Source organism: Dendrobates tinctorius, unplaced genomic scaffold (genome assembly GCF_039654945.1).
Source record: "Dendrobates tinctorius isolate UK_male_01 unplaced genomic scaffold, ASM3965494v1 ptg000158l, whole genome shotgun sequence".
NCBI classification, from domain to species: domain Eukaryota; kingdom Metazoa; phylum Chordata; class Amphibia; order Anura; family Dendrobatidae; genus Dendrobates; species Dendrobates tinctorius.
The window spans coordinates 18,194,738-18,216,697 of NW_027361825.1; positions in this window are offsets into that span (position 1 = coordinate 18,194,738).

Genomic DNA, 21,960 nt, shown 5'->3' on the forward strand with positions numbered 1-21,960 from the left:
TGAGCGTTCACTCTGGGCGCCGGGGAGTGACGTCAGCAGCGTGATCACATGACATGTCACGCTGCTGACGTCGCTCTGGCCCGGCGGTCAGAGCTGCAATTGTACTGGCGTCTATACAGACGCCAGTACAATTGTTCCCTGGGAGCCGGCACGCGCACCTTCTCTGCGCCTGCTGTCAGCTTGACAGCTGACACAGAGAACCGCCGACTCTCAGGCCAGGGGGGGCGGCAGAACGCAGCCGCCAGGGAGGACACTGCGGACCGCTGCATTCCGGCCCGGACTGCGCCCCCTGCCTGCTGCACCCGGGGCAACTGCCCTGGTTGCCCCCCCCTAGATACGCCCCTGGTTGGGTGTTGCATGTCCTTTTCATCTGCATACCACCCAGAGTCCAATGGTCAGACTGAGCGAACCAACCAGTCTTTGGAGCAAATTTTGCGCTGTCTTTCTACTACTAGACAGGATGATTGGTGTGATACCTTGCCGTTAGCAGAGTTTGCATTCAATAACCATCTTAATCACTCCATAGGCATGTCCATGTTCTTCTGCAATTATGGGTTGAATCCACACTTCGGGGAGTTCTCCTGTTTGGACTCTGGTTACCCTGGGGCTGATGTAGTGGAACAGCAATTGGGGAAATTATGACAGCAGGTCCAAAAGAATATTGGGGAGGCTCAGAGGAAGTTTAAGGTTTTTTGCGGACAGAAGACGGGCTGTGGGACTCACACTCCAGGTTGGGGATAAAGTTTGGCTATCCACTAAGAATATTAAACTTAAGGTGCCTTCGGCAAAACTGGGGCCTAAGTTTATTGGTCCATATGAAATCACGGAAGTAGTTAACCCGGTGGCATTTTGGTTGCGTCTTCCGTCGTCCTTTAAGATCCCCAATGTATTCCATAGGGCCCTGTTGAAACCATTGGGGGCTGTTGAAGAGGGGTCACTGGTTCCCTCACCACACATATTGGTGGAAGGTCAGATAGAGAATGAAGTGGAGCGCATTGTAGATTCTCGGATTGTCCATCGTACCCTTCAGTATCTGGTGCACTGGAGAGGTTATGGCCCAGAGGACCGTTCTTGGGTTCCAGCCCAGTCGGTTTATGCCGATCGTTTGGTTCGGTCCTTTCATGCCCGATATCCAGGAAAACCTGGAGGTCCGGTGGCCCCCCGTTGAGAGAGGGGGACTATCAAGGGATGGTTCCGCCTCCATCCTGGTCAGGTCAGGGTTAATGCTATACAAACGCATGGGCCATGCAAACAGTGAATAAGTCAGTAGGACAGTATTCACACCACCAGGAAACTGAAACACAGAGAAACACAGTACAACAAATGTGAAAAAATACTCTGCTGTAAAAAAATATCCAACAATAAACAGCAAGTGCTAGTAAAAAGATGATAACAAAACAGGGTATTTAGTTGATACGTTTTTTGCAAAAAATGTATACTAAGCCGCTCTACCAAACGCCAAGGTATACCCATCTCAGAGCAGTCCTAACCAATATATTTAAATCCTGACCATGTGAACAGTACCTATATGAGCAGGATTCATGCTACCACTATATCCTTGCTAGCCTGTGTTCTCTGCTAAGCACCCCCTAGACTTCACCTCCAGATACACACACGCTGTATCATTACACAAGGACAGTTTGTACCTTAACAGGATCCATTTGAACAACTTTAGCAGAAACCAAATTACCCCAAAATTTAATTTGCTGCACCTCAAATTGACATGTCTTTACCTTGGCAAACAAATAATTGTCATGAAGAACCTGAAGCACCTGTCAAAGATGCTCCCAATGCTCCTCACGAGAACATGAGTAAATAAATATATTATCCAACTATATCACCACAATCTACCCTCCTAAGAAAAAAATAATTTATGAAGTTCTGAAGCACTACTGGTCAAACCGAATGGCATCACCAAATTTTCTAAGTGACTCTCGGATGTATTCAAGGCAGTCTTCCACTCATCACCTTGGTGAACATGTAAGCAGGTGCTGAGATGCAGTACGCAGGGATTGCAGAGCTGTACAGTATAACAATACTATTTATTCTTTTAACAGTAAAGGTTAAAGTAATCCCCTTGCAGGGAGTTAATAAGCAGTGGCAAAAAGTTATTGGAACAGCAGGGGCCCCTCACTCCTTTTCTATGTATAGCACTAACACTCTTTTCACATTGCTAAATTGCACAGATCCATTCAGCCCCACCATTCAACATCAGAGATGCTCTCACAAATCACTTAACCATCTGCTCACTCTTTCTATCCTCCTTCTCCTAGTCGCAGGAGACATTGCTCCCAACCCTGGTCCCCCATGTTATAGAAAGTCAAACCCCCCCAAATACTACACTCAGAAACCCCTCTAATCTTATTAATATTCCCTGCATGCCAATTGTCTCTCTTAATTGTGCCCATTGGAATTCTCGCTCAATGTGTAACAAACTCTCCTTCATTCATGACTTTTTCCTTTCTAATTCTCTTAACTTTCTGGCTCTTACTGAAACCTGGATCCAGCAGTCAGACACTACCGTAACTGCTGCTCTTTCATATGGTGGAGTACACTTCTCTCATATCCCAAGATCAGACAATAGAGCAGGTGGAGGCGTTAGTCTGCTCCTATCACCAAAATGTACCTTTCAGGTTATCCCTCAACTACCCTCACTTGTCTTCCCTTCTTTTGAGGTCCATGCCATCAGACTCTACACCCCCTTCTCCATGCGAGTGGCGGTGGTGTACCATCCTCCTGGCCACTCCCATGAGTTCCTGGATCATTTTGCCTCTTGGCTTCCACATTTTCTCTCCTGTGACATCCCTACCCTCATCATGGGCGATTTCAACATCCCCATTACTCTTCCCCTCTCCCCATCTGCTACTCACCTTGAATCTCTAACCTCCTTCTTGGCCTTTTGCAGCTTACTAATTCTCCAATGCATGAAGATGGAAACTCCCTCGACTCGGTCTTCTCTCGGCTTTGTGCAGTGGATGATTTTGCAAACTCCCCTCTCCTGCTCTCTGACCACAACCTTCTTTCACTCTCTATCAAGAACTGCCAGGCCGCTCAGGTCACCCCCACTGTCCATACTTATAGAAACATACAGGCCATTAACACCCAGAAACTTATGAAGAACTTGCAGTCTTCATTGGCTCCTATCTCCTCCCTCTCATGTCCTGATTCTGCATTGAAGCATTACAATGAAACACTTCAAAGTGCCCTGGATGAATTTGCACCTCCTAGAAATAGAACATCACAACACAGACGGTGACAACCCTGGCACACCCTGCAAACACGTTTCCTGCAGCGGTGCTCCAGGTGCGCCAAACGTCTGTGGATAAAATCCAATCTACACGAAGATTTCATCCATTTTAAGTTTATGCTTAGAACATACAACACTGCCCTTCACCTCTGAAATCAAACCTTTTTCAACACCCTCATCACATCACTGTCCAATAACCCTAAACGTCTTTTTGACACTTTTCATTCTCTACTCAACCCAAGAGTACAGGCCCCAACCACGGAGCTTCGAGCTGACGATCTGGCCAATTACTTCAATGAAAAAATTGACCAGATCCGACAGGAAATTATCTCCCAGTCACCTCATACCATGCACTGTCCTCCCTCCCCCACTGCATCTAGCTCACTCTCTGATTTTGAACCAGTCACAGAAGAAGAAGTAAGCAGGCTCTTTACATCTTCTCGCCCAACCACTTGCACCAGTGACCCATTTCCATCACATCTCCTCCAGTCCCTTTCCCCTGCTGTCACCCCTCACCTAACTAAAATATTTGACATCTCTCTCTCTTCTGGTATCTTTCCCTCCTCATTTAAGCATGTCATCATACATCCACTACTTAAAAAACCATCCCTCGACCAAAACTGTGCCGCTAACTATAGACCTGTCTCTAATCTTCCCTTCATCTCTAAACTCCTGGAACGCCTGGTCCACTCCTGTCTTATCCGCTATCTCTTTGATAACTCTCTTCTCGATCCTCTCCAATCCGGTTTCCGTTCTTTACACTATACTGAAACTGCCCTCACTAAAGTCTCTAATGATCTACTAACAGCTAAATCAAATGATCATTACTCCATGCTAATTCTCTTGGATCTCTCTGCAGCATTCAACACTGTGGATCATCAGCTCCTCCTCACTATGCTCCATTCCATTGGCCTCAAGGACACCATTCTCTCCTGGTTCTTCTATCTCTCTTTACTGTATCTTTTGCTGGTTCCTCCTCCACTCATCTTCCCCTTACTGTTGGGGTTCCTAAAGGATCAGTCCTATGCCCCTCCTCTTCTCTTTGTACACTGCCCCTATTGGTCAAACAATCAGAAGTTTTGGTTTCCAGTGCCATCTCTATGCTGATGACACTCAATTATACGCTTCTTATCCTGACATCACGCCAGCCTTTCTAGAAAACACCAGCTATTGTCTAAAAGCTGTGTCTAACATCATGTCCTCACTATATCTGAAACTGAACCTGTCAAAGACTGAACTCCTTGTGTTTCCTCCCGCTACTAATGTACCTATACCCGACATTGCCATTTCCATGTGTGGTTCCACTATTACTCCCCAGCAACATGCCCGCTGTCTTGGGGTCATACTTGACTCCGAGCTTTCCTTTGCCCCCCACATCCGATCACTGGCTCGCTCTTGTTATCTGCACCTCAAAAACATTTCTAGAATTTGACCTTTTCTTACTTTTGACTCTGCAAAAACTCTTACTGTTTCTCTTATTCATTCTCGTCTCGACTATTGTAACTCTCTTCTAATTGGTCTCCCTCTAAGCAAACTCTCCCCTCTCCAATATGTCTTGAATGCTGCAGCCAGGATCATATTCCTCACCAATCGTTACACCGATGCCTCTACCTTGTGTCAGTGATTACACTGGCTACCCATCCACTCCAGAATTCAGTATAAACTTATTACCCTCACCCACAAAGCCCTCTCCATGGCTCTGCACCACCCTACATCTTCTCCCTTGTTTCAGTATACCACCCTACCCGCACCCTCCGTTCTGCTGATGACCCGAGGTTAGCATCCTCAATAATCAGAACCTCCCACTCCCGTCTCCAAGACTTTTCACATGCTGCACCAATTCTTTGGAATGCACTTCCCAGGTCAATATGATTAGTCCCCAATCCCCACAATTTTAAGCGTGCCCTGAAAACACATTTATTCAGACTGGCCTAAAGCCTCAACACATTAACCTAATCTATCCCTGTGTGGCATAGCCAAAAGTTTTACCATAACCAGGTTCCCCGCATCATGTTCCCACATGCTTTATGCATCCATTAGCCCTCTATGTCTGTACTGTTACACACTTAACATTATGGCTGGTCCATATAATCAGGGCAATTGTTACCACCAACCTTTCGTGTCTACCTTTTCCTCATAGATTGTAAACTTGCGAGCAGGGCCCTCATTCCTCTTGGTATCTCTTATGATCTATGTGATTATTGTCATGCTGTGATGTCTATCGTCTGTACATGTCCCCTCTGAAATGTAAAGTGCTGCGGAATATGTCGGCGCTATAGAAATAAATGTTATTATTATTATTATTATTATTATTATTATTATTAATAAAAGAAATAAGCAAAATGAGTGCGACAGTCTAAGTTTCAAGCAACACTTATCGTAGCTCCTGGCGGGGGGTAATGGTATCGGCAAAGGCCGGTGTAGGGTCCTCAGATGTGGTCCAAAGTTATCGATCCATCTTGTGGCGGTAGCAGGCAGTCTCCGGTTTTACCTGCTGAGCCCCTAGTCCATAAGCCTGCACAATCAAAGCGGTAAAAGCTACAAAAGTCTCTGTACCGACCGTGGAGTGATGTGTGCTAGCCAGCAAAGGAAACCACACTTCAATGTCCTGTAACTGGCCCACACTTAGCCGGGCACACGGCGCTTCTGTCACTCACTATCCTGCTGGAGCGCTTAGGAGAGCTTGGCCGCAGTACGTTGCGGTGCTGCTGCTCAGAGCGGAGAGCATGTCCTGCCCTGTACTCTCCCTGGTGGTGGGAAACTACCGGCTACTTCGCGTGCTTTCTGCTCTGTCCTGCCTCCTAATTCGCCCCCTATTTCCGGGTCATGGGGTTTGTCCGGTCCCCTATTCCTTCCCCCGGGGAACATGGGACGCAGCCCCGACAGTTCCGGACACAGCCCAGCGCAGGTACCCTCAGCCCGGTCTTCCTCCTTACAAACACATATAAGTTTATATGCCCCTCTCAGATACAATTTAGAAAACTACTTAGCCCCCGCTAGCTGATCAAACAGATCAGGAATAAGAGGTAATGGGTATGGATTATGTACAGTAATGTTATTAATCTGTCTAAAATTCTAACAAGGATGCAAACCGCCATCTTAACAAAGAAAAATCCAATGGTGACTGGTGCAGTGGAAGGCCTTATGTGACCCCTGTGGAGACTCTTTTGATTGTACTCTTTCAAGGCATCTATTTCAGGAAGAGCGAGGTTAAACAGATGAGATTTCGGCAATTTGGCCCCTGGGATAAGTTTGATAGCATAATCATATGACCTATGAGGGGGAAGAACTTCACATTCAGTCTCAGAAAAAACATCCTCAAAATCCTGAATAAAATCTTGAAGATGAGATCTCATAGATGCCAATGATTTTTATAAAAAACTGGAAAAACTAAAATTGCCCCAAGACTTAACCTTACGGACTGTGTTTCATCAGGGCATACCCAACACAACTTTAGTTGGTAAGGAAGGAAAAACTATGAATGATTTTGTGTGTAATGCTCCCACTCTCATGCACATATTTTCAACATTAGAAGTAACATGACTTAGGGTAACGGGTGAATTATCAAATGCAGATATTTGAATTGGATGACCGAGAGTTGAAACTGTGCACACACACTCGATAGCAAAATCAATGTCAATGAGAACTAGTGCGGAACCTGAGTCAACAAATGCAGAAGTAACTATAACTCCAGATTTGGTAATCAAAGACACCAGTAGTCTGCATGAGAGATAACTTCAAACCTTTAAAAAATTAATTATGGTATCTGAATCACTGAATCATTACATGACCCGTTCGACTGCAGTACAGGCAGAAACAAGCATGTGAACATTCTGCATGCCTCAATTTGCATCGGTTCTCCTGCCTCAATAGGATGAACAGGAGAAGTCACTGAAACACCCTCAAATGTGTTGTTATCCCCAAGACATCTGTCCAAACGCACTGCCAGTGACATGGCTTCTTCCAGGGACGTGTAGGGACTATAAACCATCACATCACGTATCTTGGCTAGAAAGACCCTGGCAGAATTTACTACAGAGAGCTGGGTAATTCCATTAGTTTTCACTTCCCAGCGTCTGAACTGAGAGCAGTAGTACTCCACTTCATGATTTCAATGAACCAACTTGTGGACCATTGATTCAGCAACAGCAACTCTATCAGGGTCTTCATAAATGAGCCCTGTAGGAGAGTAAAATGTGTAAAACGAGGAAAACACTGGAGAATCCTCAGGCAGAGAGGATACCCATGCCTGGGAATCTCTACAGAGGAAGGACAGAACAATACCCACAAGTTAACTCTCCTCCAGATGAGGCAGGACGGAGTCGAAAACTTACTTCAGTCCTCCATCAAAATAATCTGGTAAATTTACCTTGGACTAAGAAGACTTGGATGGAGTAGAACATGCATAGCTGATAATGCATAATATTGTTGCTGCTTGACGTCTGCCGCCTCCAAAGACAAGGACTGCAATTGCATGGTCAGAGCATGTCCAGCGTCTAAGATGGCTTCTCAGCACCCAAAACATGGAGTGGGCTGGTGATAATGTTATGATAGTGTAGCAGCTCACTCAGGAAAATAAACAGCACACTAAAAACTGTAACTGACCCAGCCGGTTCCTGTACAGAGTAGAGATCCTGACCCTACAGTCCCTAGTGGTTCCTACGTGAGCTGAGATAGCCTTAACCAAAGACTAGACAATGGCAACTCAGATGCATGCTGCTTGAAAGGCTGTTGAGGATTCACAGTCCTCCTAAAGAATCGGAGGACAGAGCAGAGTGCAAATTACTTACAGAAGGGAAATTATGCTGAAATAGAGATTCCCAGAGCGAGTAAATCAAACCATGAAATACAAAATAAAGGATTAAAGGGCTATTTCCATCTCTAAGATCCTATCCCAATATGTAGTAGGTGTAAAAATAATAATAATATTAGCAAATACCTCCAATTAGAAATGTAGTATACTCTTTCTGACTTGATGAGTCTCTTTCCACATGTGCAGGCATTGTAGGACCTTAGGTATCAATAGTTATGACCACTAGCAACATGCTAATTAACTATCACTATATTAGTGGTCATAACCATGGATACCTAAGTTCCTGCAATGCCTGCACATGAGGAGAGAGACACAGCAAATCAGAAAAACTATGCTACATTTCTAATTGGAGGTATTTGCTAATAATATTATTAAACTTACTAAATTTTGGGATAGGATCTTAGAGATGGGAGTACCCCATTAAGTACCGTACGTACTATTAGAGAATATGCCGCCTACTTCCTAAAAAAAAACCAGAAGATAGGTGTAGAGTAAAGAACATAAAAAGCAGAGATAAACCTTAGCTGGTCTTTCACTGACTATTTTAAACTACAGCAGTATGACTGGACATCCAAATGAGATGATCGTCAACAGGAAATACCAGCAGGAGGAAAGTATGTACAGCCACAACTGAAAAATGATCAGCAGATAAATGAATATGTGAAAACACCTGTTACCCTAAAAAAGGCTGAAGCAAGGATAACAGAAACTAAACACCTGGAGAAAATGTGTATCTTCTGTGGCTCAACGGACAGAGAAGCCAACCACAAAATACAGGCTCAGGGATTCAAACCCAGAACACAGTTGCCATATTAGTTGGGACTGACCGGAGGAGAGGAGCAATGCAGTGATCGTTCTGAAACCAGGACAGGGGGGTAAGAGTATTGTGTGATACAACAAAGGATCAGCAAATTTTATGATCGGTGCAGTTCAACACTAGACACCCTACTAGAGTTATTTGGGCTTTCTCTTAGCAGTTGAGCTATTCTTACCCCTAGGCAATTCCATTGCAAATCATGAGTTGTCGAGGGGAGAGGTAGCTGATTGCAAATTTTTGTGAATTGACTTGTGAAAAATTGATGACTAGTGACAGTGCCACAGTTACAAAGTTATTTGGTTCTTTTGGCTCCATGCTACAAGGATGGAGATTGTGTGGCGCCCCTGAGGCTCGGTCGCCACAGAGGTACTGCACCTCCTCCTGAGGTGTGGTGCCCCACCATCTAGGTAAGTTGGAGGCTCCTGACCACGCTCCAACACATGCATCCTACACAACACAGTAGTTCAGCAAAGCCACATTGCGGCTCCCTGCCTGGAGTGTAGCAGAGCACCTTTGGTGGCTCCCTGCTTGGAACACAAAACGTGCTGGGAGGCGGGTGGAGTTAGAATACATAAAAGAGTGGGAAGGTTTAGGATTACAGGTCAATCTGAGAGAGGAAGCCACTCAGCGAGGAGTGAGGAAAGGAGATCCCTGGAAGAGGGATGGAGGAAGGAGGTGCTGCAGCAGACCTCAGTGACCTGGGTCTGCTGGCACGGGAAAGGAAAGAAGGAGAAAGACATTGAACTGAAACCTGATCTTCCATAAGAAAGAAAGGATAGTATGGAACGTAGGAGTAAAAGGGAACACAGAGGACGTGGGTTAGAGGAAGAACTCTGCCTAGAAGTTCTAAGCGCAAGGCCGGGGCCCGGTCCCCGAGGTTGTATGGACACTAATGGTTCTGCAGCAGACACCGGTGGAGTAGAGGGCTGTAAATGTACTCCCATCTAAGACTTGGAGCAAAACAACAACTTGGACAGTGAGCCGGGACTCAGGAGTAAGGAGTCCCCGAAGCAGGCTACAGCTGTCTGCCATACAAGTAGAGTTCTTGGGAACATCTGTCAGGAGGCACTCCAGTGTAACTCAGTACTAGGAGTACTTCACTTAAAGGCTCTATAGAGGAGACGTTCAGAAAGGTACATGTTGGCGGAGTGTTGGAAGGGAGCATTCCATCTTGCCTGGAGGTTGACAGAGTCACTGACCCGGAGGACACGGCACGGAGGCAGGCACCTGTGTGTACTACAGACTGTGAGCAAAGCTTTGGAACTACAAGCCCTGGTGTCCTCCATTCATTCTTGTGCCAACGCACCCAGCACCGCTACATCTGGGTACCAGCTTCTACACCGCTTGTGCCTCTCCTCTAATTCCACATCTACACTGCCCTGGGGCTACAGTTTCACCTGTGGGGAGCTTCACCATCTTGGCTGCAACACACCACCTGCCCCAGAGGATCTGCAAGCAGCGTCGGCTTAACATCTCACTTGCCGAACACCACAGGTGGCGTCACGAACTATTCCATTAACTACATTCCACCATTCAATCCTCCCTATTAATTGGGCGTCCAGTGCCATGGACTGGGTCACCGCTGCTGTGACACATCCCGCTGACACCGGCCCGGTACCGAGTACCCCACAGCCCTGGGAGGGCGACCCAATTGCATGACTCTGTGCTTGATTTTGCAATGCATGTGACCATAACACCCTAATTTGAAAGGAGTACACATAGTTTTCATCAATTTTAGGAATTATACAACTCATCAATATGGGATAGTCACCACGAATTTCAATTTTTTTTTTTTTTTTTTTAAGTAATTCTTCCTAATTTTCAAATGATCCTTACAGCTTTTCCGCAGCTTCTTGACATTGTGTAGCTGGGCATTGCATTCATTGTTTACAGATTTACAACTTCTAGTGGTCTCCATAAGAAGCGCTGTTATTAGGCACTTTGATCTGATATGTGATTTATTATTAAGTACAACATTACTTCCTGGACCAGAAATGAGGTCAACTTCTTATATAGAAAGATTTGAGAGTCGTTAGTTATCCATTAACGATATGCTAATTGTACATTCATACAGTGACTTATATAAAATACTTGATCGTCAGGAGAAGAGGCTGCTTTACACAAGCATTTCCTCGCGAGCTGAGGGAGGTGGACTGCACTCGACCAGCGCTCAGAAGACAGTGTTAAGAAGATGTAATTTGTAATCTGCTCTGCTGGAACCAGAGCCTTGACGGTAGATTGGATAATTAGGGAACACAGACAAGTCGGACTTGTGAAAAATCTAATTGCACTTAAGGCAGAAAAAGCCTGGAGTGTCCTATAGATGTCGACATTGATGGCCTGCATGGACCCTCTACATTTTTAATGTGCTTGTACAAATTGCATGTTCACAAGGTACATGACAAATGAAATCCATTTACATAAGAGATATACATAGGATCGGATTGTGTGTTCTCCGCTGCATAATGAAATGTACCGTACTCCTAGGTGTCATTTACTAAATTTGGTATCTTGCTTTTACAACACGAAGGCAAAAATTGATAGCATGTTTTGTAATGTTTATCTCGTCTGTGCGGTTCCAAGATGAGATTGTTATGGATCTTCCTCTACGCTCCTCACCAGTTCCCCAACCAAAGTCCAAAATTCATCAATTCATGCCTATCCTTCTGAGATTTCTGCGAGCCTACTCAAAAAAGGAGAGAGGGTCAGGCTCCTGGAAGAGTAGGCTCTTCTCCCAGGTTCATTGGTGCTTTAAAGATGGCATCAGGGTCCAACATTTGTGCGCACAGTGTCTGAAGGTGACTGTACCAGTGCACACTTTCTACAGGGTTGGCAGTGGCCCCAACATGGGTCCTTACACCTATTACTGAGTCATCAGTAGCATCATGACCACCGTATGTAAGACAAGAGGCATTGTGGCTGGTATTTCCAGAGGGGTACTACAGCTATCACTAGTTTGGGGGGGGGCACTGTTTTCTCTGTAGCTACTGTAGCACTGTCATGGATGCACTGTGTCTGGCACTGTTATGCGGGCAATACAGCCGTCATTCTTATGAAGTCAGAATACAAATGGTGCAAAATTTGTTATAAAATCCAATTGCAAAAATTAGTTTTAGCCCAAAATGCACACATTTAAGATAAAAAAAAGTCCCAAATGGTGGGCATCCCTTTTAATAACTGGCTACAGAGAGAGCATTTTAACAGTTTCTTCCCTTGAATCCTTCTGCAGATGTGACTGGCATCCTGGTTTGCTTTGTGCTCTCTAAGACTTTACATAACAGTGGGGTTATATCGAGGCTCTCAGTTTAATAGAACTTGAGTTTGCAATTATGCATTGGGTCATTTTCTATTATGTCACTTTTTTTTCTTACCCAGGTCTGCTATATCTGAGTGCTAGAGATAACCTTGCGAACCACTTCAGCGATGGTAGGGAAGACGGCTGTATTGGTTGTCACATAGACTGCAAGAAAAAGTAATGTCTGAGACTTAATTTGACGAAGAGGATGATTCAAGGACAATATTTGGGGAAAAATGCTCTTTATGTAAGTTGACCTCACTATACTATGAGTGGGCTGTCCATGTATCGTAATCAAGGAGCAGGAAGGGGATGTCCATATTCCATTAGTTATAATCCTTAGGACCCTTTAGATCATTTTTGAAGGCGAGCACTCGTTCAGCACTGCCCGTGAAGGTCACCCCATGAACATGCAATTATTCTTCATATGTTTATCATCTGTGGACACCAAAGGGAAGAAGACTGAAATGATTTCATGCTTTATTCTTTATCTCCCTTCTGGGTGGAAAACAGGGTGCTAAATATGGGGGTGCAACATGATGGTGCATTTGACAATTTTTTTTATTCTACAATCTTTATTATAAAGCAAAATTAGTGAACTTGCAAGTTCCATACTGGCCACCAAGGCTCTTTTAGACTTATACTTCCTATGCTTTAAAGGGAATCTGTCACCCTTTTTTTGGACTATCAGCTGCCAGCATTGACATCAGGGGCTTATCTACAGCATTCTGTAATGTTGTAGATAAGGCCCGATGTAACCTGAAAGCTAAGAAAAACACATTAAATTATACTCACCGGAGGGGGTGGTCCGGTCCGATGGGTGTCGCAGTCCGGTCCGGCGCCTCCCATCTTCATACGATGCCATCCTCTTCTTCCCTTCCTGTAGTGGCTATGGTGCAGGCGCACTGCTCTGCCCTGTTGAGGGCAGAGCAGAGTCCTGCAGTGCGCAGTCGTCGGGAGAGGTCTGGCGCCTACGCACTGCAGTATTCTGCTCTGCCCTCAACAGAATTCCTTTTAAAGAAGAGTTTTCAGCAGGCTCATTGTCAGCAGAGGCAGGATTACAATGACAGGTAACACCTCTGTACACAGCTAGGTGATGTCATAACTGATCCTGATCCACCCTCCCTAAACAATGATCTCTGCACATGCTCATTAGATGCTTCAACACAAAAGATAAGGGGCGGGATCTGACAATTGTGGCTAATGTACATGTATTGTTTCCTGAGACAACAGGAAGTTAGAGCCTAAAAAGACCCAGTCACTGGTTTGTAAATCGCAAGATTTCTATTTTTAATTTTTAGTATAGATTTTGATATGGGGATAGAAAAACATTGTCCATTTTTTCTTTTTGAAAAGCAACATTTGTTTGAAAGTCCTGATTTAACCCCTTCATGACATAAGACGTACATTTACATCATATCTCGTGTTCCTGACTTTAATGCAGCTCGCAAGATGAGCCTTCGTCTTACCTGGCAGATGATGGCTGATTTAATGAGACATCATCTGCCTCTAACAGCCGTGGGAGGAGCGGAGCTCCATTACACGCGCCCATGATATGATGGTGAGGTACCAATGGGTTGAAATAACAGTTGAGAGTCTGATGAAGACCTCCATGCTTGTCATGACAATTCTCCTGAGAAAGCCAGTGTTTCGCTGGCGTTTATAAGAGATCATGATTTCTGCTATACACAGCAGTGCTGATGCCCTGCTATGCATTCTACAAGCAATTAGATGATCACTGGTTCAAGTCCCCTAAGGGGCCTAACAAATACAATTAAAAGTAAGAAAAATTTAAAAACATGGAAAACATTAAAAAAGTACCGTAAATGTTTAAATCACCCCCTTTTTTCCCATTAAAAATAAAGCAATAATAAAAAATACACATATTTGGTATTGCTGAGTTTGTAAAAGTCTGATATATCAAAATATATTAATCAAATCGGTAAATGGCATAATGTAAGAAAAATCACAACGCCGGGTTTATATTTTCTTGATGGCTGCAATATTGAAATAATATGCAATAAGAGGCGATCAAACCATTGAAACTACCTCAAAATGGTATCAGTAAAAACGTTGGCTCAGGGCCATTACACAGCCCCATATTACTACAATTGAAAACATTAGGGTCTTGTAAAATTTCGACACAAGCAAAATTTAGGTTTTTTTAAACAAATTTCCAAAATTTTTTCCCCAGTAAAAAAAAAAAAAATTACACATTTTTTGGTTTCTGCGTACTCTTACTGACCTGAGGAATCATATTACCATTTCAATTTTATCGTATATCATATAGTGCACATGGTAAATAAAAAAATAATAAAAAAAAATTTGTGGAGTTGCATTTTTTTTGCAATTCCAATGAACTTAGAAATTTTTTTCCCACTTTCCAGTGCAACGCATGATAGATGTCATTCAAAAGTACAACTCGTCCTGCAAAAAACAAATCCTCGTATGGCTATGTGTATGGAGGAATAAAAACCTAATGTCTCTTGGAAGAAAGGAAGGAAAAAGCAAAAATGAAAAAACAGAAATTGGCTCTGCAACAAATGGGTTAAACAATAGGTCGTTTTCCAACCATTGTGTATTCATGTGTTGTTTCCTGAGACGACAGGAAATTTGAGCCTAAAACATGCCCAGATGGCAGTGTAAAAATTGCAAGATGTCTATTTTTTATTTTTAATATAGATTCTGATATGAGAAATAAAAAACCTTGGCAAAAAAAACAACAACAAAACATTTATTTGAAAATCCTGATTTAACCAACAGAACATTTTCTGAAGGCACATTCCCTCAAATGAATTGTACATATCCATAGATTGTGCATTGTAGACATCTAGACCTGACATAATATGGAGATAATCCCTAAGGTGCTCGCACCTTCCAATTAGATCTGGATTAACAGTTGGTGGTGCCCGAAGAAGTGTTTGTCAACACCAAAAATTAGCAATTGCTCTCCAGCCTTCCCTATGTCTCATTATCCAGCACTACCAGCGCCATGTGTGAAACAATACTACATAGAAAGGTAAAATAATATTACATCAAAAATTATTATCTTGGAAATGAGGTTTGTGTCTCTATATATAAAAATAAATTTCTGTTGTCTGATGTCCGCTCTTTATGCACGGCCGAACGACTGGGCCAATCTGCTCCAAAATTAACATATAATGTACGGTAGATCAATCCGGCTCCTCCAAAGATTTCTAGACCGGGTTTCACCTCTTCTGGACCTATCGTTCAAAATATTAACAAAATAACAGTCAAACAAAAAAAGAAACACACCAACAGAAATATCAGTAGCACTCAAAGATTTTAAAGTGAACCTGTCATCAGGTTTTCCCCATAGAAAGTTTGGTCAGAACCATTAGGGCCTCTTTTACAGCATACTTCCCCAATCCAGTCTTCAGATCCCCAAAATGACCTTTTATTATACTCACAGATAGCACGGGCACGGTCTCTGGTCTTGACCCAGCGCTTCCTCTCTTCTTGTGATAGCCATCCTCCTTCCCTGCTTCATGTGGATGACGTGTCCTACACCAGCCACACAGTGTCCACCATCACGCTATTGTGTAGGTGCACTTCACTCTGCCCGAAGGCAGAACAAAGTATTATAGTGTGCATGGGTCGGTTACACCTACGGTGCTATTTGGCTTTTCCTGGCACATGCGCATTGCAGTACTGTGCTGTGCTCTTGGCAGGGCAGAGTGAAGTACACCTGCACAGGCGTACTATGGCGAACACTGTGTGGATACTATAGAACATGTCATCCACATGAAGAAGGGAAGGAGGACGACGATCAAAAGAAGTTAGGAGGCACCAGATAAAGACAGATGTCCATTGGACTGGACCACCCCATCTGTGAGTATAATTAAAGGTCTTTTTGGGATCTGGAGACTGGATTGGGGACTTTTTTACAGCATTCCAGAATGGTAAGAGGCATAAGCTGATTATAATTAGGGCAATTTGGGCTACCGCCCAAGGCTCTGGGGGGCCCATGGCAAGATTGCCCTTATTATATATGATAGTGGCGCACATATCCCAGCAGGGAGCTTTCCCGGAACTCCGCTGCTGATAATTCAGAATAGCTGTGCAGCTTCCATTGCCTCTGTTGTGACGTGCCAGCATGATGACGTCATCAGCCGGTGTGTGCCAGCATGGACGTGCCTCAAGTAAAAGTGGAGCTTCGGGGTCCAGAGCAGAATGCCAGGAGAACTGGAGCGAGGTGAGTATGTGGTGATTTTTTTTATTAATATGTGTATGTGATATGTGCCTATATATGGGCTACTGTATAGGGAGGCTATGTGGGAGCTCATACTGTATATAGGAGCCTATGTGAGTGCTCATACTGTATAAAGGAGTCTATGTGGGGGCTCATACTGTATATAGGAGGCTATATGGGGTCACATGCTGTTTAGAAGAGGCAATGTGGGGGATTATATTATATATAGGAGGCTATGTGGGGGTTCATACTGTATATAGGAGGTTATTTGGGGGTCTGATACTGTGTATAGAGGCTAGGTGGGGGCTCATATTGTATATAGGAGACTATGGGACTCATACTGTCTCTAGGGAGCTATGTGCGGTCTCATGCTGCATATAAGGAGATATGTGTGGGCTCATATTGTATATAGGAGGCCATATGGGGGCTCATACTGTATCTAGGTAGCTATGTGGGGGCTCATACTGTATATTGACAGCTATTCATATTGTATGCACTGGGCTGTGTATGGGCTCATTCTGTATATAGGTGGCTGTGTGTGGGCTCATATTGTATGCAGGGGCTATGTAAGGGGCATATTGCCTGTGGCCCCTTGGGAAAATTAATCTCCCACCTTTTATGTCTAGCGCTATGTTATGTATAGTGCTGTACATATTCCATCTACAGATGTGCATCAGGGGACCTCTGTATTACTCACTTGACTAACTGTATCACATGATCTATCAACGGGGATCATGTGACATGTCACATGATACATCAGGAACCTGGAGGGACCCACGCTTTTTAAACTCCCGGGGCCCTGGCTACTCTCAACAATTGGTCAAATTTTCCATCCTCTTGTAGCCAGACGTATACAATGAACAGAGCAGACCAGCACAGCTCCCCTCACTGTGCAGTGTCCATTTCCCAGCACTGCAACTCCGCTCCCATTAATTTCAGTCCAAGCTGAGCTGCTGTACCTAAGAACATTTGCTACACAGTGAACTGAGACGTTTACTGTTTACATCTGGAGCAGAACCCATCTGATCGTACGTGTGCCAGACCCCGCCAATCTGATATGAATTACCTACCCTAAGAATAAGTCATTAATATTGCAAGCCTGGACAAACCACATCCACTCTCTAATGATAATGTCCTTACGCTTCTCAATCTGTCCCTGTCTATACAGCAAATCTGACACTTAAATGCAGAACGCAGAAAATATCAGATTATTCTAGCATAATTTAGAAGTCGAAGTGAAACAGCAAAATTTCAAGATTTTTTTTATTATGTTGTAAATCTGGAAAATCCCTTTTACGCAATCGCACTGTAATGCTAATGGGATTACGCATTTTGTCCCAGTCTACATAGCACAGCTAACATCATTAATATGGTAAGCCTTTCCAATTCCTTTCACTCTTCCACTCATTAAAGATAATGAAATGATTTAGCTTGCTCTATACCAGATCATACAACACAGCTGACATCAGTATAGAGAACCTGGGCAACGCCTTTCACTCATCCACTGTGTAATAATGATAATGAGATGACTCTGCTCATTCTATCCCAGTCTATACAGCACATGTAACATAATATGGTAAGCCTGGAAAACCCATTAAACTCATCCATTCTCTAATGATAATGAAATGACCCTGCTTGCTCTGTCCCAGTTTAAACAGCAAAACTGACCTTATCAATATGATAAAACTAGACTTAAACTAGACAAAAACTAAACTTGTACCAGTCTATACAACAAAGTTGACACTTGAACTGCAGAGATCAGAAATCAGTAAATATTAGCTTATTCTAACTGCTTTAGACCAAGTATAAAATGCAGTTTTCCAAGGTTTTTTAATATTTAAATATGTAAAGGCACAGAAAAACTAAAAAAGGCATACAAAATACAGATAAATTTTTTTATGGCAAATATCGTTTTTAAATAATAAATAATTTCTCATAATTTATTCCATTTAGTTAATGTGTGTTTTTAAGGCAAATTTCTGCAGAAATGTAAGACGAAAGCTAATTCCGCTGTTTGGCTTTCATGCACCATACCTACCTGTTCTTCAATATTATATAACTAGATAACTCCTTTCACTCATCCATTCTCTAATAATAATGTTACGGCTCTGCTCATTCTGTACCAGTCTATACAACAAAGTTGACACTTGAACTGCAGATATCAGAAAGATCAGTAAATATTAGTTTGTTCTAACTGCTTTACACACAGTTTTTCAAGGTTTATATATATATATATATATACTGTCTATATATATATATATATATATATATATATGGAAAGGCACAGAAAAAAACATGCAAGATATAGATAAAAATATTAATAGTAAATATCATTTTTAATAATAAATAATTTTACATAATTTATGCCCTTTACTTAATGTGTATTTTTTAAGGCAAATGTCTGCAGAAATATAAGAAGAAAGCTAATGCCACTGTTTGGCTTTCAGCACCCTACCTGTCCTACAAGCCGTACATTTAAATAGAGAATAATGCCTTGTTGATGCCTAATTGCAGAGACTGAAAACTTAGGAGGATTCAGGAGCTTTGCAGCAGATGATTAAGGACTCATCAGAGACCAGGCATTGGATATTAACTAATTCTACACTGATGCAGCCCGATGTGGTGCCTTCAGGAATGGATGTCAGAGCGGGATGGGGGAGGAGGGGGACGACGCTGCAAGCTACATAGATCAGGTACACTGACTTTTGCTATATCAGCAACTGGAATAGGTCACAGACACTGCAGCGATTTCTTATGGCCTATTGCTGCTGGAAGGACGCGGTGTTGTTATTCAATGCAGATCGAGCCTTTGTGTCTCTTCTCCATCTTCATTCACGACGTGCAACATCAATGATGCTCGGGTTTTCTTTGAGATCACGAGATGATCTCCCTTCTTCGGCAAGGTGACGCTTTTCTGGACAAATTACAATTTTTCCGCCTCTAAAGTGGAAGTCGGTGGAGGCCAGGTTTCACCTCATTATTTGTGTCTTGGCTTATGTGCGGATTACCGCCTGCCTATTTTGTGAATCCTTTAATATCTCATTCTCTGCGTGTCTTTGAAGAATGATCTGAGCATGAAATAGAATTATTATATTTTCGCAACTGAAGCCGGCGATAAGTCGACTTATTAAGATTCCTGCTTTGTTTTCCAACAGTTTGATCGTCATAGAGCATTGTGTGCGCCGTCTCATCCGCAGAATGGATCGCTGACACTTAGCAATTCCGCACGAGCGAGAAGTGACACATATCTGATGACACAGCCGGCTGCATGGTCAGAGGTTGGAGAAAGCTCAAGCAGTGGTATACATAATAAATTAACATTCACGGCCCCCTTAAGATTACAAGGGCATGGTTCAATATATTATTTGCAATTATACCAGAGTTTATACAACGGAAGATTAGGGTTTCGTTCACACTAGACAATTCCCCTTCGTTTGCTTTCTTACCGTGTATCAGAATACATTTACAGATGACATGAAAGGATGTTGGAGGGGAGTAGTAAGGGAAATTTCTCTAAAATTTCTGATGGATTTTAGGATGGAGCCGCAGGGTGTGCTTAAAATAAACACCAAGTAACTATCATTCCATAACTTCTATGGAACAGAACAGAGGAAAGTATGCAAATATGGCACTCATCAGTCATTTATAGCATATTCGGGGATCGGTTGATCATTGTAGGTCCATCGATCGGTTATTCATTGCAGTTCCATTGATTGGTTAATCATTGCTGTTACATAGCTCAGTTGATCATTGCAAGTCCATCGGTTGAGCATTGAAGGTTCCTTTATCATTTAAGCATTGCAGTTCCATTATTTGGTGGATTATTGCAGGTCCATTGTTGGGTTGATCATTACAAGTCCATGGATCAGTTCCTCATTGCAGGTCCATTTTTGGGGTGATCATTGCAGGTCCATGGATCAGTTCATCATTTCCGATCCATTGTTGGGTTGATCATTGCAGGTCCATCAATCAGTTGATCATTGCAGGTCCATCAATCAGTTGATCATTGCAAGGCCATTGTTGATTGATCATTGCAGGTCCATCAATCATTTGATTATTGCAGGTCCATTGTTGAGTTGATAATTGAAGGTCCAACGATCAGTTGATCATTGCCGGTCCAACGATCAGTTGATCATTGCAGATCCAGCTCCTGAAGTCCTCAGAGATTAGTTCTCATTGAGAGGTGCACTTTTTCACAGTGACTAAAGTTGAGCAAAAAGATTCACAGGAACCTGGTCCAGCATCTACGATAGTGAACCTATGAACTTCCCCCTAATTGCCAGCAGGCCCGTTGCCTCTTATGACTAGCAGACCTGGAGAAAAGTCAGGTGTGCGTCTTTCTGCAATGATGATCTTGTGCTGTGGCCAGCAAAAAGGAATTTTATGGTTCTCTGCTCTGGTGACCAAAGACTACCGTTCTTACTGCTCAGCCGTTTTCCTGCAAATCTTTTTTCTTCACTTTAGCAGTGACACTTTTCATCTTCTGCAAGGAAAATTGAAATTCCATCTTTCAAGACGCACTTGTCTAATCATGAATAAAAAATCAGGGTGGGATAACCCCTTTGAACTGATGTGCATAAAAAGCAGATGGTCTGTTATGCCAACGAGCATGTTTGAGGCACCAATTTGCGTGGCCTCAAGCACTCAGTGTACCATTCTACCCCTCTGTTAGCGCTCGTGCACACAACCGTATAAATTGGACGAGTGCCATCCATGGTTTTGACAGATGGCACTCATATCCATGTTATTCTATGGTTCTGTGCACATGTCCAAAAGGTCACAGCACGCATGATTCATGAGAATTGGATAGCACTCGCTCATTCATGTTTAAAGGTCTGTCAAAAAAAAAAAATCGACCACACTCAGATGACATCCAAGTGTGATCCGATTTTCATGGACTAACACAATGGAGAAGGTCGGGAAACGTTTTGTTTATCTCTCGACTTATGAGAAAATCAGATTCCACTCTGATCACACTTTAACCAAATTCTAATCTGCGTGTGACTAGCACAATCGGGCTGATTTTCTCGGAAGGAGAGAAAACAGTCATGTGAACCTAGCCTAACCATGGCTGGCCACCTCATCCTGTAGATTGACCACGCTCACTTGGTCAGAGTGAGTGCCACTGGGAAATAAAAAGACAAGAGACAAAGACTAGGCTAATGACGGGATGCATTCATCCCTATCAGGTGTGTTTTTGGGAGTTTCTCTCCCCTTTTTTTTTTTCATGACTGCACATTGTTTAGTGCGATTACCTCTGTCACAGCAATAACATCTTGTGCTCCTCAATGCACACGAGCAGATACTAGCTGGACCATGATTATCACTTTCGGCAAATGGGTTGGGAAGTTGCTGCATTTATCCGTACCAGGTGTGTTTCTGGGTATTCCCTTCCTTTTGTGACTATTGGTAAGGATATTTAATCCAATCTTATTTTGCTTTGGATCAACTTCCCTTGATGAAGCCACCTTTGCAGCGGCGATACGCGTGGGGCCTTTCCCACCTTCCTCCTTATCCCCACTGGGACTTTGCTGCCCCTGTCCAGGTCTGGCTATTCCCCTGGAGATCATGGTTT